We start from the raw sequence: 16,784 nt of genomic DNA, 5'->3' as shown, positions 1-16,784 counted from the left end.
CAGCCAGTTCTATCCCGGGCCATATCCTTGACCTCCCTATACGACATGACGCCTAGTGTTTCTTTTATCTGTCCCATGTCATGTCCCATTCCTCGGTCTTCCCCTTCTACTTTTGCCTTCTATTTTTCCTTTTACTATATTCTTTAAATAATATAATAATAAATGAGGTAATAAACATAAAAAATACAATCGATTTGGAAACCTCCTTTTCGTAGTCGGTTGGAAATATAATAGATCAACGCAGTACATACGAATAGACAGCACGTGCTGCCAAACTTGCATGGATGCTTATGAAAAATATAATTCCGGGCCTTAGTTGGTATTAGGCTGATTTATTGTTATCTCACATTTGTATTAATTATTGTATGGAAGTAATAATGTATGGGGCAATGAACATATTTTACGATAAAATTGTATGTGAACATACAGCAAGATTTTTTTTTCTATTCATTTATTTATTTTATTTTTTAACAAAATCTTTGAAGTAAAAAAAAAACAGTCAATATATTGGGAAAAAGTTTTTATATATTGGGAATAAGTGTTTACAAGTTTTAAAAATTAAAGGCCTACAAAAAAACGACTTTAATTTTTACAAAACCAGTTGTTTTGATTTAAAAAATAAACTAGTGGTTCAATTTTGATAAATTTTCTATAGGACCAATTTATATGTATATTCTTTCGGATAAAAAAAGAATTTTCCAAATCGGTTTGGAACTGGCTCCTTTTTGAAGTTGGTTTAAAAATTTTTTTTTTCGCTGTAAATCAACTATGTTTGTATGACTGTGTTTGATAGGTGGGATATAGCAGTGGAATTACAGGGTACGGAGGTACATATTAGAATTTAGGAATGGTATCGTATGAGTAGTGCCATGGGTGTGACAGTATATACTGTGACGTCCACGTTACCACTTTCCAAACGTAAACCACAATAGAGTAATTACAGTTCTGGTTGTGTTATTATTTTTATAATATATTTTTTTATAATACTTAGAATTCCACGCAAGATAAAGTTCACCTTACGGAAAGGGCCACCGTTGCCTATAGACACGAACAGCACTGTATACATAACATAATACACTGTGACGCCCATATTACTCCTTATGCGTTGTCAAATCTAAGGGACTATTGTGTTATACCTTAATACCTTGTAATTTAATTTAAATTAATTCCTAATAAGGAAGTATTTATAAGGATTCTAGAAAATACAAATTTTCCTTATTTTTTCCAAAAACCAAAATTAATATTCAGTTTTCATGGAAATCATTGTAGGTGTTTTTTTAATTTTCATTTCATTATTTCATTCGAAGCTTTAATCATTTTTATCTTATGTTACAACTAATTTTGGATACTTTAATTAGTGCTTGACATCATCATCAGCACAACAGCCTTGTAACTGTCCACTGCTGAACATAAGCCTCCCCTTTAGGAGGATTTTCCAGTAATTGCCACGCTTGGCAGGCGGATTGGCAACGGCAGTTGGGCTTTAAAGATGGTTAAGAAACCTCTACCCTTTTTATTGAAGAACCCCATGCTGTAGTCTCTTGGTAAAACCTCTACAGGGAGCTCATTCCATAACTTGAGCGTTCGTGGGAGGAAACATCTCTGAAACCGCGTTGTACGCGACCATCTAGCCTCGAAGTTATGGAGGTGAACTCCCTGTCGATGGCGAGATAATACTCTATTCCCATGACCACAGGCATAATGAAGATAAAATGTCTTTCATCATATCAGCCTTAAACTGTCCACTACTGTACATAAGCCTCCCCTTTAGGAGGTTTTTCCAGTAATTGCCACGCTTGGCAGGCGGATTGGCAACAGCAGTTGGGCTTTAAAAATGTTTTAAGAGTTGTTTTAAAATCTAGAATATGGTTTATATTGATTTGCCATCTAGAATTTATTTATTACATGGGGTTTTCTACTTCTGAAATCTACGCAGGCGCAATAGAGGGTAAATAGCTAGTTTATATAGATAGATAGATACTCTTTATTGTTTCCTCCAAAAGATTACAATAGTAAACTTATTATAAATATAAATAATTACAAGAAATAATCACAATGAGAAAACAATGGGCGACCTTATCGCTAAGAGCGATCTCTTCCAGGCAACCTTTGGATGGAGTGGAGTAATTATAAACAATTTGGTGGGAGGCACGATGAAAAATTTTGTTAGTTCTAGATTTTTAGTTTATAGTAGATATAGTTAGTTTATAGTATTATTAATTATTACTTCTGACTTAGTCTGTATAAATTGGCCGTGTGGACATAGAATAGGCCATCTCGTGGGTGTCGTAAGAGGCGACTAAGGGGGAGCGAAGGAATGGGCAGCAGCGCCCCTCTTAAAATGTCTCTAAAAGCCTAACTACGGTTGCCAACCCGCCTGCTAAGCGTGGCAACTACTGGAAAAACTTCCCTTATGGGAAAGACTTATGTCCAGCAATGGACAATTAACGGCTTAAATAATAATAAAAAATATATTATACAGCAATACTATATATAGATAGAGAGTGATTGCTTAGCCATAAGGCCACCATTTTTATCACTTCCCATTAAAATGTGCAGTATTTATAATTTTTTATAAATGATGCAATTTAGTGTAAAATAAATACATAAATATTAATAAGCATTTAATCACACTACACAAAAAGGGATACACAGTATAGGGGCGTTCCCTTATCGACATCTGTTATGTGTCAAAATAATAGAACAACGGGTACCTATCGGGTTTCGGGTTATCAATATGTGACAAGATTGGTCGTATGCTTTGTATGTTGAGGTAGCGGGTTCGATGCTCAATTAGGCCGATTTTTTACTAAATTGGTTGTTCTAGGTTTTTTTTTCTGGCTGAAAATGGAATGTTACTCCCTACATATCCGCGATATTGGTATAAACTGGCGGGGATGTGGTATGGGATGATAGGTAAGGATGAAAACAGATCAGTTAGCTCATCGGCAAACAAGCTGACGGCCTGATGGGATTGCTTGCTATACCCCTTGTAACCCATTACTAACAATCCCTTTCCCCCAGATGTTGTAAGTTATAGCTCCAGAGGATTGTTGACTCGTTCCCCCAAATACAAGGTTTTCTCGTAAATTGTAGATAAAAAAGTTAACATGATAACGCTGGCGCTTATTAAAAAAAAATGTATCAAAAAGGAGTTTTGCTCCGCAAAAAAATGCATTCAGTAATAACAATATAAATATTGACTAGTAATCACATTATTTTTATTTTAAAACGAATAAAACGCACCAATGTACAATGAGATATTTCCTAGAACAAGTCTAAATACACATACACACACACACACACACATATATACACACACGCACGCAGGCACGCACACGCACACGCACACGCACGCACACGCACACGCACACGCGCGCACCTACACACACACACATACACACCTAAAACTGTAACTAAGTTATACTTTGAACTTACTACAAAATCCAAAATTTTAATGATGACTTAAATTCATTGCATGATTAATACCATATATCGTCATAGTCGTAGAATACTGTCGGATCTGACAAAGATTACATATAAAGATCCGTCAGTATTCTACGACTATGACGATATTACCACTATCAGAGCGCAGATTATATCTTAAATCAGAAATATTGAAATTCTCCAACTGTTTTTAAAAAATCATAGATTGTTTTTTATGTAACTTACACTGGCAAAAAAGGTGACGGCCCACCTGATGGAAATCGGTAACCGTCGTCTATAGACATCAACAGTACCATGGACATAACAGAGTATACTGTTTCACCCATGATACCCTCATGACTTGAGGACTCGGGTGTTGTTCCTCTGTACCCTGTAATTTCACCACCATATCCCACCCTTCAAACCGAAACACAGCCATGCAAACACAACTGCTTCACGGTAGAAACACGAATGGGACAGAGGTACCCAAACAAACGACGAGACAAAGTCTCCCTCTAGTTCCATTTTTAATTTAAGATAATTCCAATATTATCACACTAGAGTGAGTTTCGTTACAAACAGACTGAAATTGAAGTTTGTTTTCACTATAATAACGAACTGTCGACACAATGAGTATAAAAAGTAGAAACTTGGTTTACACATAACTAGATTAAACTACTAGCATTTATTTAAATCTACGTCTGAGAACCTGAACCCATTAACACTCAATGCAATTTTAACTAGCTCGCCGACAGGGTTAGCATCCGTTCGAAAATGTGCAGATTTTCAACTGTCTTCTAAAATAAGATGGTACGCAATTTGATTGTACTTTTTTTTTATGTTTGTTACCTCATAACTCGGTCAGTTCTAAACTGATTAGGAAAAACATTTTTTTTTATTACAAAGAATTTTTTTTATACAATTTAGAATGGCGAACAAGCTGACGGCACACCTGATGGAAAGTGGTAACCGTCACCTATAGACATGAGCAGTACCATGGACATAATAGAGTATACTGTTTCGCCCATGATACCCCCCATGCGTTGCCATTCCTGAGGACTCAGGTGTTATTTTTCCGTACCCAGTAAATTCACGCCATATTCCACCCTTCAAACCGAAACACAACCATGCAAACACAACTGCTTTACGGTTAAAATACGAATGGGACTGAGGAACCCAAGCAATCGACTTTTGTACAAAGTCTCCTTCTTGTATATTTACAGGTTAGTTCTGTAAGAATTTTATTGAAATCGATTTAGTAGTTTAGTTTTGAAACCAAAATATTTGGTTTTGTCGCAAATTAAGTCGATTTTGTTGTGGGAGACAATCTTTACTTATTTAGTATTCGATTATAATTGTTCTTAATATTGTTATTTATATGTATATATACATTTATTTATACTTATAGAATGTATAAAAAGGTAATTATAATATAATTTTTATTGAATATATATATATACTTATTGAAAATCTCTCAAAAATTTATGTAAAATTGATGCAATAAAGTGGTAAATAAATAAATATTACTTAAAAACACTTGTTCTCTTCCACAACTGTTATTAATTGACTATTAACATACACTTTATTGATTAAATTTGCAGGTAACTGAAGTGTTCAGATTTTTTACATGTCACTAAGAGTTTTTTTATGCAATTAAGAATGGGAAACAAGCTAATGGCTCACTTGTTGGAAAGTGGTAACCGTCGCAACTAAGTAAGTTGTAAGTTAGTGCGATTCATTAATTTGACACAAACTAATTGTATGTTTATATATTCGATTTTTATGATTATATAAAATTCTCAAAACCAATATGATACAACCACTGTTTTTTACAAATTTGTTACTTTTGTTTTTATTCTTGCCAAATTATATATTAAATCTTTTAATGTGTCCAATATAAATTATGTACAATAAATATTTTACAATACAATATAATCCATTGCGGGGTAGATAGAGGAAACTGAGTACTGTAGGACTGGTCCTTACATACATACTCACACTTCATTCAATTTCCTAACTCGTTGCATACACGCACACTGGTTTATTTATTTATTTTTTATTACACAAATATGGATGAACAAGACGAATGTTATGGTCAAGTGAATTCTCTCACAGTAAACTTTTAGAACGTGACGGAGAGCACAAATGTGATAACTAAACCATTCATTTTATATTTTTTTATAGTGTCATATTTAAATATAGCATTTTACAACTTTGAATATTATAGTAAAACTAGTCATTACTGGTGAGTATGTCTACGTGACCGGGATATGTTAATTTTTTTTATACCACTGAGGTGGCAAACAAGCATACGGTCCACCTGATGGTAAGTGGTTACCGTAGCCTATGAATACCTGCAATACCAGAGGTATTACGCGCGCGTTGCCGACCCTGAAGAATTCTCTTTACCCCCCTTTTGAAGATGTTAATTGTCAAAGTATAAAAAGTAGCTTATCCCCTATCCTATTGCCTTCAAAAATAGTACGTACATATACGTATATACCAAATTTCATAACAATTATGTAAACCATTAAAACACCAAAAAAAGGTAACAAACAAATTCACTTTTACATTTATAATATTAATAAAGGTCAATGACCCTATTCCGGAGACTGTCCACAATGAATTTGGAAGCATGGTAACCCTACCCGCGGACTATTACTTTCTTGCCATTGAGCCGAACAGGTTGTAGTACCATTGCCCACAAATACTCGTTCATTAAAAAAAAAAAACTAGTGGGAACCATTTCGGACCGGTTCGAAGACATACAAGTTCGACATCCGGCGTTGCGCGCCACATCGTAACACGATCCGGAGTCAAGTATATAATTTGTTGCTACTCTATTACGTGTACAGGGTGTTACTAATTGATGTGTTTGACGCACCAATTAGTTTTCGCAAATGTATCAAATAACAGGGTGATGTTAAAAGGGTCACAAATGGGGATACCCTATTATAATTTAGTATTTTTTTAATAGATGAAAATGGAATGGTAACCCCGCCCGCGCTATCGACATACACCGGCGAGGCGCCAGTGAAAGATGATAGGTGAGAATGAATGCAGGTCAGTTGGCCCACCATGATGAACTCGATAAGAATTAAACATGATGGTTTCCAGGGAGAACCGCGTGCAAGTCGACCTGAGAGGATTTATTGCTAGCAATGGGGATATTAGTCCCCATTACTAACAATCCCCTTCCCCCCAATTTAGTATTATTGTAAATACTAAAGTATGTAAGGATAGATTAAAATTTTATTACTCTTTGATATAAAAAGTACTAAACAAATTTGAATGAAATTTGATACAGGGGTAGCTATACTAATCGCTACCATGGAAATTTAAAAAAAAATCCGATTGGTATTTCAGTTTGTTATTAAACCAACTGGTGCCGTCACAAATGAAATCGGATTTTCTTATGGGACACAATCTTTAAATATCTTCACTCGTTACTCCATCTAGATGTATATTATCTGAGATCTTACTCAGGAAATAATAGAAATATGAACTCACCAGGAAATAGTTGGAATACTAACTCTTTACCAACATTTATAATAAGATATAATTTATAAATAGAAAAATGTGAATACGCTTTCTTAGTCACAATGAATTCGAATACTGCGGATGTATATTTCGGTATTTCCCTTTGCTACCAACACAAACTGATATCGCTATATATATATATATATATATATATATATATATATATATATATATATATATATATATATATATATATATATATATATATATATATATATATATATATATATATATATATATATATATATATATATATATATATATATATAACATTATAAAAAGAAAAGATTTGCTTCATCATTATCATCCGTTAGCTGTCCACTGCTGGACATAGGCCTCCCCCATGAGGAAAGTTTTGCTTCACGGTTGAAACACGAATGGGCCAGAGGTACCCAAGCAAACAACCTTAAATAACAAATATTACAATTAGCTAGCCCATTAATAGGATATATATATATATATATATATATATATATATATATATGCAGGATAGATGCGGCATAGTATTGTTTGCAGACGATACTTCATTGATTTTTAAAGTTAATAGAATGACTAATAATTATGACGATGTAAATAGTGCTTTGCGGCGTCTCCTGCACTGGTTTACAACTAACAATCTTATGTTAAACGCTAAAAAAACAAAATGTGTTAATTTCTCTCTATCTAAAAGTTTTAATACTAATTGCAATATTAAATTAAATGACGAATCTCTCGAATTTATAGAATCTACTGTCTTTCTAGGAATCACACTAGATAATAAAACACAATGGGGTGCACAAATTCAAAGCCTTGCAGCGAAACTAAGTTCAGCAGCTTTTGCCGTGCGTAAAGTTAGACAGTACACTGATACTGATACTGCTAGATTAGTCTATTTTAGTTATTTTCATAGTTTACTCTCTTATGGAATATTACTATGGGGAAAAGCGGCAGATATTAAGAATATATTCATATTACAAAAACGTGCCGTTCGAGCGATCTACTGTATGAAGAGTCGTGACCCATTAAGAGAGAAATTCAAAGAGGCAAATATTCTCACCGTTGCTTCTCAATTTATATATTCAAATATTCTATATGTTCATAAAAATCTTGACTTATTTCCAAAAAACAGCAATATTCATAATATTAATACTAGATTTAAAGACAAACTTGCTGTCCCCAAGTATCGTTTAGAAAAAGTTAATAGGTCTTTTATGGGAATAGGTATAAAAATTTACAATAAGATACCAAAGGATATGTTGGAATTACCCTTAAATAAATTTAAAACATCTGTTAAATCATATTTACTGAGCAAAGCCTATTACTCACTAAACGATTACTTGAATGACGAGTGTGCATGGCAATAGTTGTTCATGCACTGAATTTTCATTTAATGTTAGACATAGACACCTATATAAATATACATTGTAAATAAACTGGCTTTAAAAAAAAAGTAATTCAATTGAGTTTAAAAATTTTATTTTACAATTATTCAGGTAAATCAATTTTATCCCCTTCAAAGTACTCCCCCTGTGACATAATGCACTTGTGCGAACGCCGTTTCCACTGTGAGAAGGCTCCTTGAAAGTCCTCTGGTTGTAGGTTTCTCAGCTGCCCCGTCGTAGCTTTTTTTATCTCATTTATGTCCCCCAAATGCCGCCCCCGAAGTACCAATTTGGTTTTTGGGAACAAGAAGAAGTCACACGGGGCCAAATCCGGCGAATAGGGGGGGTGTTCGGTCACCGTAATGGAATTTTTACTCAAAAACTCACGGAACGATCTTGGCGCAAATTTTTTTCATTTGAAGTTCGTTTCTTAGAATTTCGTGGACCACGGTTTTGCCCAAATTAAGCTCTTCAGCCACCTGTCTGACCGTTAAACGACGGTCCCCATTAACACAAGTTCGAATTCTTTCCACGTTTTCGTCGGAATGTGAAGTGGAAGGACGTCCTGAACGTGGGTCATCTTGAACGCTTTCTCGGCCCTCTCTGAATCTTTTTAGCCACTTGTGGACGGTTGGTTCCTTCACAGCATCATCCCCATAAACTGTTCTGAGATCGGCAAAAATTTCACGGCCATTCTTGCCGAGTTTCGAGAGAAACTTGATTACGACGCGCTGCTCTTCAACGGAAGCGGGCTCCATGCCGACGGGGTTTCGTTAAGAGGTAACTTCACAGATGGCGTGACAAGCCAGTTCGCACCGCACGGCGGTCAGACCAGAACTGAAGCATTGTTAGGGACATAAGGAAGGGGTCCTGCGCTTACCTGGCCTCCCCACTCCTCTTTCTCGCATTCCAGAACACTTTTATACGAACTTTCCGGACAGACCTCGTATATATATATATATATATAACTAGCAATCTGGGCCGGCTAGGTAAGAGTGGATGGGATTTTCGTATATATATATATTCTTTATTGCACTAAAACATACAGTAACAACAATAAGTTAATAACAATGTTAGCAAAGGCGAACTTATCTCTAAAAGAGATTTCTTCCAGTCAACCTAACGCAGGCAGGCATAGGAAGTAGTAGATTTATTAATAAGTATATTTGCATTTTTACTAACTTAGTCATAATTCTGATCACCTCATCATCACCATATCAGCCGTAAACTGTCCACTGCTGGACATAGGCCTTCCCCACAATGGGGAGTTTTGCCAGTAGTTGGCACGCTTGGCAGGCGGGTTGGCAACCGCATTGGAGATATTCCAAGAAGGACGCTGCTGCCCATCCCTCGCCCTGCTTTAGTCGCCTCTTACGACGCTTATGGGAAAGGAAGGGGTGGCCTATTCTATGCCGGGAGCAATACGCACAACACAATCTTTAATCATTATTTTTTCATGCAACTTAAAATGGCAAACAAGCTGACGGCCCACCTGATGGAAAGTGGTAACGGTCGCCTATAGACATGAGCAGTACCGTGGACATAACAGAGTATACTGTTTCGCCCATGATACCCCCTATGCGTTGCCATTCCTGAGGACTCAGGTGTTATTCCTCTGTACCCTGTAAATTAACTGCTATATCCCACCCTTTAAACCGAAACACAGCCATGCAAACACAACTGCTTCGTAAAAACACGTATAGGACAGAGGTGCCCAAGCAAACGACTTTAACCCATATAACATGACAAAACCAAAAACAAACTAATGCATAGACAGTGGGATGGGTGACGTATAAACAAGAACGCCAAAGGATTGTGGTCCAACGACTACCGGAAAACCTATGAACAAAAGAATTAGGAACTTCACTAAGAAATAAATAGTACTGACAGGAAATGAAGTATAAACGGAATGAAAGAGTGGATGGAAACGAAGAAAACTAGCTAAATAATTAAAAGAATTAGATGCATAACCTGGAACTTAATATCAAGGAAAAAGCGTGCTCCGTAGGGGAAGCGACAATAAAAAAAAGCAAACGACTTTTGTACAAAATCTCCTTCTGATAAATCAATTAATTAAGTAATTTATTTCTTATCGTATGATTAATTTTATTTTTGTAAAACGTTTTCGTATAGATTTGCACGTTAACAGTAGAAATATATGCCGATACATACTGTTACTCGAAAATATAACCTGAACCCCACTTCATACCAGGTGGCATACACTTCAATGCAATATTGTTGTACAAGTACATCCCACAACACTTATCCACTTCCGATCCGCGACAATCCGAGGAGTTCGGTTTACAAATAACAAAGTTTTCGTCCACTCCTATCCACGTTAGTTTGAACTGTAATGATTTTGATAGTTTAACTGAAGTTTCCTCACTCCATACTGAATCGAAAGGGGACAGTATTATTTTTTTAATTATATTAAATAAATATTAAAAAAAAATGCAATATCATCCGATGTTCAGTGAAAGAATCAAAATTAAAACTATGTAATTTGGCTGCAATCTCCAACATATGGTGAACAATTCTTGTTGAATTCGTCACGATAGGCTAACTGACCTGCTTTCGTCCTCACCTATCATCCTTCACTGGTGCCCCGCCGGTGTATACGGATAGCGCAGGCGGGGTTACCATTCTATTATCACCCATAAAAGAAAAATATGCAATAAAATGTAAAATAAATAAATAAATATCCGTAAAATGTGCTCATTAATTTATAATTTAATTTATATTTATAAATCGCCGTGTCTTGATAATCTCTTACGGACTCCCGCGATACAGGTTCGCCTAGTGCGGGCTTCAATGTACTCACATTGTAAATTTCCGGATATATATATAAATGATATGTTTATTGCACTTGTAAGTTACATATAAAATAATGTATTTATAAATGTTGTGAGCAAGGGTGGACTTATCGCTGACAGAGATCTAGTGGAAAAGAAAGAGATAAAACAGTTCAGCAACTAAAACAGCTTTATAGAAGAGAGATTTGACGTCTTCATTACTAAAGGGAGTAAGACGGAAATATAATAAATTCGAAATACACTTAAACCAGTGATTCTCAACCTTTTTTTTTTTGTTGCGGCACATATTTAACGATTTCAAAATTTGGCGGCACACAAAGGAAAAGATAAAAATTATTTACTTACCACAACACACTGCATAAATAGTTTATGACAGAAATTTTAAATATTTGCAAAATTTGGCGGCACACTTTTAAAATTTGGCGGCACACAAAAGTGCCGCGGCACAGTGGTTGAGAATCACTGACTTAAACCCTAAATTTACTTGAGTGCTGTTTGAAATAACCAGAGGGCCCACCATGAAATGTTTTCCGAAATTTCGGATCCGAACGAAACAAAAATTTGATGTTAAAATTACTTGTTCGCATACCGTTTAAAAATATTATAAATGCTAAAGTATCATTCCTTTACGCACACTCACAAACGAAAGTTGTATTTGACTTTGTGTATTTTTTTTTAATCACTTATGTTATCTCGCTTTTCTTGTATATGTATGTTGTAATTTGTGTGCTGTAAGTAAGTAATGCAAATAAATTATCTATCTATCTATCCTTTTTTACTTTTACGATAGGATTTATGACAAATGAAACGTTAAGCTCAATTTATAAGGTCGATTTTGGTACGAATAAAAATACGAAATTGAGCCCGAAAATTCGGAATTTCATATCATGGTAGAACCCCAGGTTTTTTTCTCTATTGGATAATTAAATTTATAAGCAACGCGCCTACATCCGTTCGCGACAGCCTCTCCCTGGTCCTAACGACATTTTAAGGCTTCGTTAATGTACAGAGATCGGATCGATCCTGAATCGGTCACTGATCGGCACGGAATTGCTTTTGGCTCGAAGTGGAATTGAATTTTAAAAGTGTATCTAAAAAAAATACAGGTTAACTTCTTTTTGGATATGTTACGATATATATTTGTTAATTTTTAACAGATTTTTAGGGCTGTTTGTACAATTTTGTTTTTTATACGACTTAGAATGGCAAACAAGCTGACGGCCCACCTGATGGAAAGTGGTAACCGTCGCCTATAGACATGAGCAGTACCATAGACATAACAGAATATACTGTTCCGCCCATGATACCCCCCATGCGTTGCCATTCCTGAGGACTCAGGTGTTATTCCTCTGTACCCAGTAAATTCACGCCATATCCCACCCTTCAAACCGAAACACGGCCATGCAAACACAACTGCTTCACGGTTGAAACACGAATGGGACAGAGGTACCCAAGCAATCGACTTTTGTACAAAGTCTCCCTCTGGTGACAATTTACAGTATTCATTTTTTTAGTTAATAATAATCGAGTCACTATTAAACTATCACTAGTCACTATTTTCCCACAAATGAAGTCACTTTTTTTGCGAGAGACCAACTTTATAAGCATTTTTTTTTATACCACTGAGGTGGCAAACAAGCATACGGCCCACCTGATGGTAACTGGTTACCGTAGCCTATGAACACGTGCAATACCAGAGGTATTACGCGTGCGTTGCCGACCCTGAAGAAACCTCTTTACCCCCCTTTTGAATTTAGCAGTAATATATAGATAGATAGATATGTAATTTAAATATTGCCTATTACACTTTATTTATATATTTCACATAACTATTCTATTGTATAAATATAATAAACGTTAAACTTGTATATAAATATAATAAAATAAAAATAAAAGAGGATATAAATATAAAAGATGAATAGATGAATGTTTGTTACTCTTTCATGCAAAAACTATTGAACGGATTTGCATGAAACTTGCTACAAGAGTGTATTGTATTCTTATTTAGTATATAGCTATAGGCAGAGTCGAGGGATAAAACTAATTGATTATATATTAAAGTATAAATAGATAGATAGATCGTTTATTTGTTTGTTACTAATCACACACAACATGTACATAAGAATAGATAATACACAAAACAACATAAGATTTATAAAATTGTGTTATTATGTGTGATCTGCAGCAATACAAAAAGGTCGAAGCTCAGCGTGGAACATTGTTCAAGGAACAAAACACTGATTTTCAGCTTTAACCCATTTGAGGGTACTATTTAATGATACTTATACATTATATATAATTTATTGATACATATACAAGGGAGGAGAGGAGATTGTTAGTAATGGGGTTAACAACGCCATTGCTAGCAATATACCCTATCAGGTCAACCTCCACGCGGTTCCCCCTGGAAACCATCTTGAACAATTCTTGTTGAATTCGTCACAATGGGCTAATAGACCTGCTTTCATGCTCACCTATCATTCCCCACTAGTGCCCCGTCAGCGTATACCGATAGCGCAGGCGGGGTTACCATTCCATTATCGTACATTAAAAAAAAAACATTTTTTCATCAAATCTTTTCCATGTAGAAAAGATTTAAACGCGTTTCAGTCGCGTGTAACTAATTAAATTTTCAATTAATTATTAATTTATATAAATTTTGAATTAAGTAATATTTTAAGATTATTTTGCCGTGTGGTCCCGGCATAGAATAGGTCACCCCTTCCTTTCCCGTGGATGTCGCAAGAGGCGATTAAAAAAAACTTAATAGTCGAGGAACAGACAGTGTCCCTCTTAAAACATATCTAAAAGCCTAACTGCGGTTACCAACCCGCCTGCCAAGCGTGGCAACTACTGGAAAAACTCCCCTTATAGGGAAGGCTTATGTCCAGTAGTGGACAGTTAACGGCTGAAATTATAAATGATAAATTAATTTCTATTGTAATTTATTATGATCAGTTAATTACTTAAAATGGGTTATTTATTATTAAGTACTGTTGCTTAGTGAAAGAAATACGAATGGGACAGTGGTACCCGTGCAGTTGAATTTTGTACAGTTTTCCTTTAACAAGCGGCTGAATGATGATAAATCACTATAGTTATTCTAATGATTAGATCATTATAGTCAGTAATTAACAGCGTTTAATACTTCCATCCATTAATCTATACTTATAATAAATCTGTAGAGAGGTCAATTCTGTACATGAAATATATTTACAAAATAACTATCAGGCGATGATTAGTGATCGATACTGATGCCAAAAATGCAATCAGTAAAATTTTTGTCTGTCTGTCTGTATGTTCGTTATAGAAACAAAAACTACTCGACGGATTTTAACGAAACTCGGTACAATTATTCTTCATACTCCTGGGCAGGTTATAGTATACTTTTTATCACGCTACGATCAATAGGAGCAGAGCAGTGAGGGGAAATGTTGGGAAAACGGGAGAAGTTACTCCATGTTTAAGCTTCCGTCGCGTGTGCAACCTTAATCCACCCGTGCGAAGTCGGGACAGGCCGCTAGTTAATTATATTTTTATAATATAAATTCGAAATTAGTAAATGGAGTGAGGACCTCAAATGCATTGCAGGGAGTCAGTGGATGCAGGTGGCTCAGGACCGTTCCTTATAGCAGTTTATGGGGTAGGCCTATGTCCAGCAGTGGACAGATGATGGCTAATACGACGACGATGAATTTGTAATTAAAAATATGCTAAAAGTTAAAAAAAAATTGTTTAGAATTACAAATTATTTCTAATATTTATTTTATTTTTCTATTTTATGGAAGGCAGGCGTGAGAGATATGTATGTATGTATGTATGTATATACTTTTTGTATTTATTTTTTAGTATTTTAAATTAGTATTTTGTGTTAGTGCCTAATTTACACGCGAGCGAAGTCGCGGGCAAAGGTTTGTAATTAAATGATATTTATTTATGATTATTTGTAAATACAGTATTTGATCGAAATCTTTTATTTTATTTCTAAATAGCAACATACAAGTTTCTTGACCGAAACTATTTTTCGAATTAGACGGTAGATTAGAAAAAAAAGTTTGTCGCCGTGTAGCGATGTAACCTCTTAATAAATCACTCTGAAATTTAGTATACACGGACTATATGGGACTGACTATCATAGGATTTTATACCGATCAGTAAACCTAGCCCGGTCACGCGGAGTCGCATGTAAAAGCTAGTTTATTAGCCATTTGAATAAATATATCAAGTAACAAAATTTTTATTTTAAACTAATCTGTTATGTATATTATTAAACAAAACATTGTATGTTTTGTTATTTGCCCAAGATTAACTCTTAATAGCACCATGAAATCATGATTAGTTCGAGTGGAGAACACCATAAAAAACACTATAGACCTAGCCACAAAACAAACCCATGGGCGTAATTCTCGCGTGTGCGTTTAAAAGGCCGTAATTTTCCGATTCGCATTTTTGCCTCCAGTGCGTCGGGGTACCTCCCAAACAAATTGGGGTTGTTCCGCATTCATCCTATGGCCTTTCGTCTCCCCGGGGATTTTTTCCTAACTCAACCGACTTTATTACTAATTGTTTTTATATTGTTCAATAATTTCCTAATTGATTCTTAATTTTATCAAATGAAGAATGTAAAAGGACGAGTAAAGATTTCTCATGACTAAGAAAATGTTAAAAAAATACATTTGATTGAGTTAAGAATTTGTTTGGGACAAATAAAGAATTTGGTATTTTATAAGAGGAGACGTTCTACAAATATGGAAGACACCTAACAGCGGGTATCAATAAATCATTCGAAATTTAAAATTGAAAAAAAAACATGAATTAAATTTAGAACAATATTTTTTTCCACAAAACAGATCGGCGGTTAAGGCTGTATTGTGAGGCTCTCACAGCGAAAACCCGTATTGGCGGAAATCGGCGATTTAGCCGAGACGGGTTTTAATTTAAACCATCCGGCGGCCAACCGGTCGAGCACCGTTTCATTCATAAAAAATATATATATATTTATATTACTATGTACACACCATTCACTGACACAACACTTCAACTGCCACTGTGATCCAAAATTCGCAAACAAAAACAAAAATCGAACGACGCACCGACGCGAGCGAAACGGATAAACACTACGCACGTATGTCTGTCTCTGTCTACGCGATGCCACAGGTGTGTGGCGGGCGCGGCGCGACGCACGTCCACTCGCTGCAGACGCTGAGGGCTGTTTGAGCTAGCCAGGAGCGGGGAGGCTGCGCGGGGAGCGGATCACTACGCCCGGCCCGGGTAGAGCCTGCGTGAACCTCGTAGCGTGATGAGGGTTGCGCTACGACGCGTTCGAAATACGAACGCCGTGTATTCTTTTTTTTTCAAATTTAAATTAATATTCTCATTTCAAAATAGTCCGTAGCTATATATGTTTTTCCGTTGAAATTTATACTGGTTATCATATTCGGATATGTTTTCTTTTTTTTTTTAATTTTCTTTGAGTTTTCGTTATTTGGCTGTGTTCGGATTCCATTGAATTTGAGATTGCGTAGTTGTATATACAGAGAGGTAATTACGTATTACCTATATTTTTCACAACGCCGAACTTTTAATATAATATATACAAGGTTATTTTTATTCCATAATAAAATAGATAAAATAATACTGTTAT

The 16,784-nt window shown here is 35.4% G+C and overlaps 1 protein-coding gene across 3 annotated transcripts in view; it reads right to left on the bottom strand.

The window, feature by feature from the left end:
* The window catches only part of LOC113510906 (nephrin), a 328,760-nt gene extending 312,392 nt beyond the window's left edge, over window positions 1-16,368 (bottom strand). For all 3 annotated transcript variants that reach the window (XM_052891906.1, XM_052891905.1, XM_052891904.1), the window contains exon 1: window positions 16,159-16,368. The gene's annotated coding sequence lies outside the window, so the exon portion shown is untranslated. The remainder of the gene's footprint in view (window positions 1-16,158) is intronic.
* Between the last annotated feature and the right edge of the window lie 416 nt (window positions 16,369-16,784).

Source organism: Galleria mellonella, unplaced genomic scaffold (genome assembly GCF_026898425.1).
Source record: "Galleria mellonella isolate WM207_F2 unplaced genomic scaffold, CSIRO_AGI_GalMel_v1 utg146, whole genome shotgun sequence".
In the NCBI taxonomy this organism is placed as follows: Eukaryota; Metazoa; Arthropoda; class Insecta; order Lepidoptera; family Pyralidae; genus Galleria; species Galleria mellonella.
This window is presented reverse-complemented; position numbering and strand designations above follow the sequence as displayed.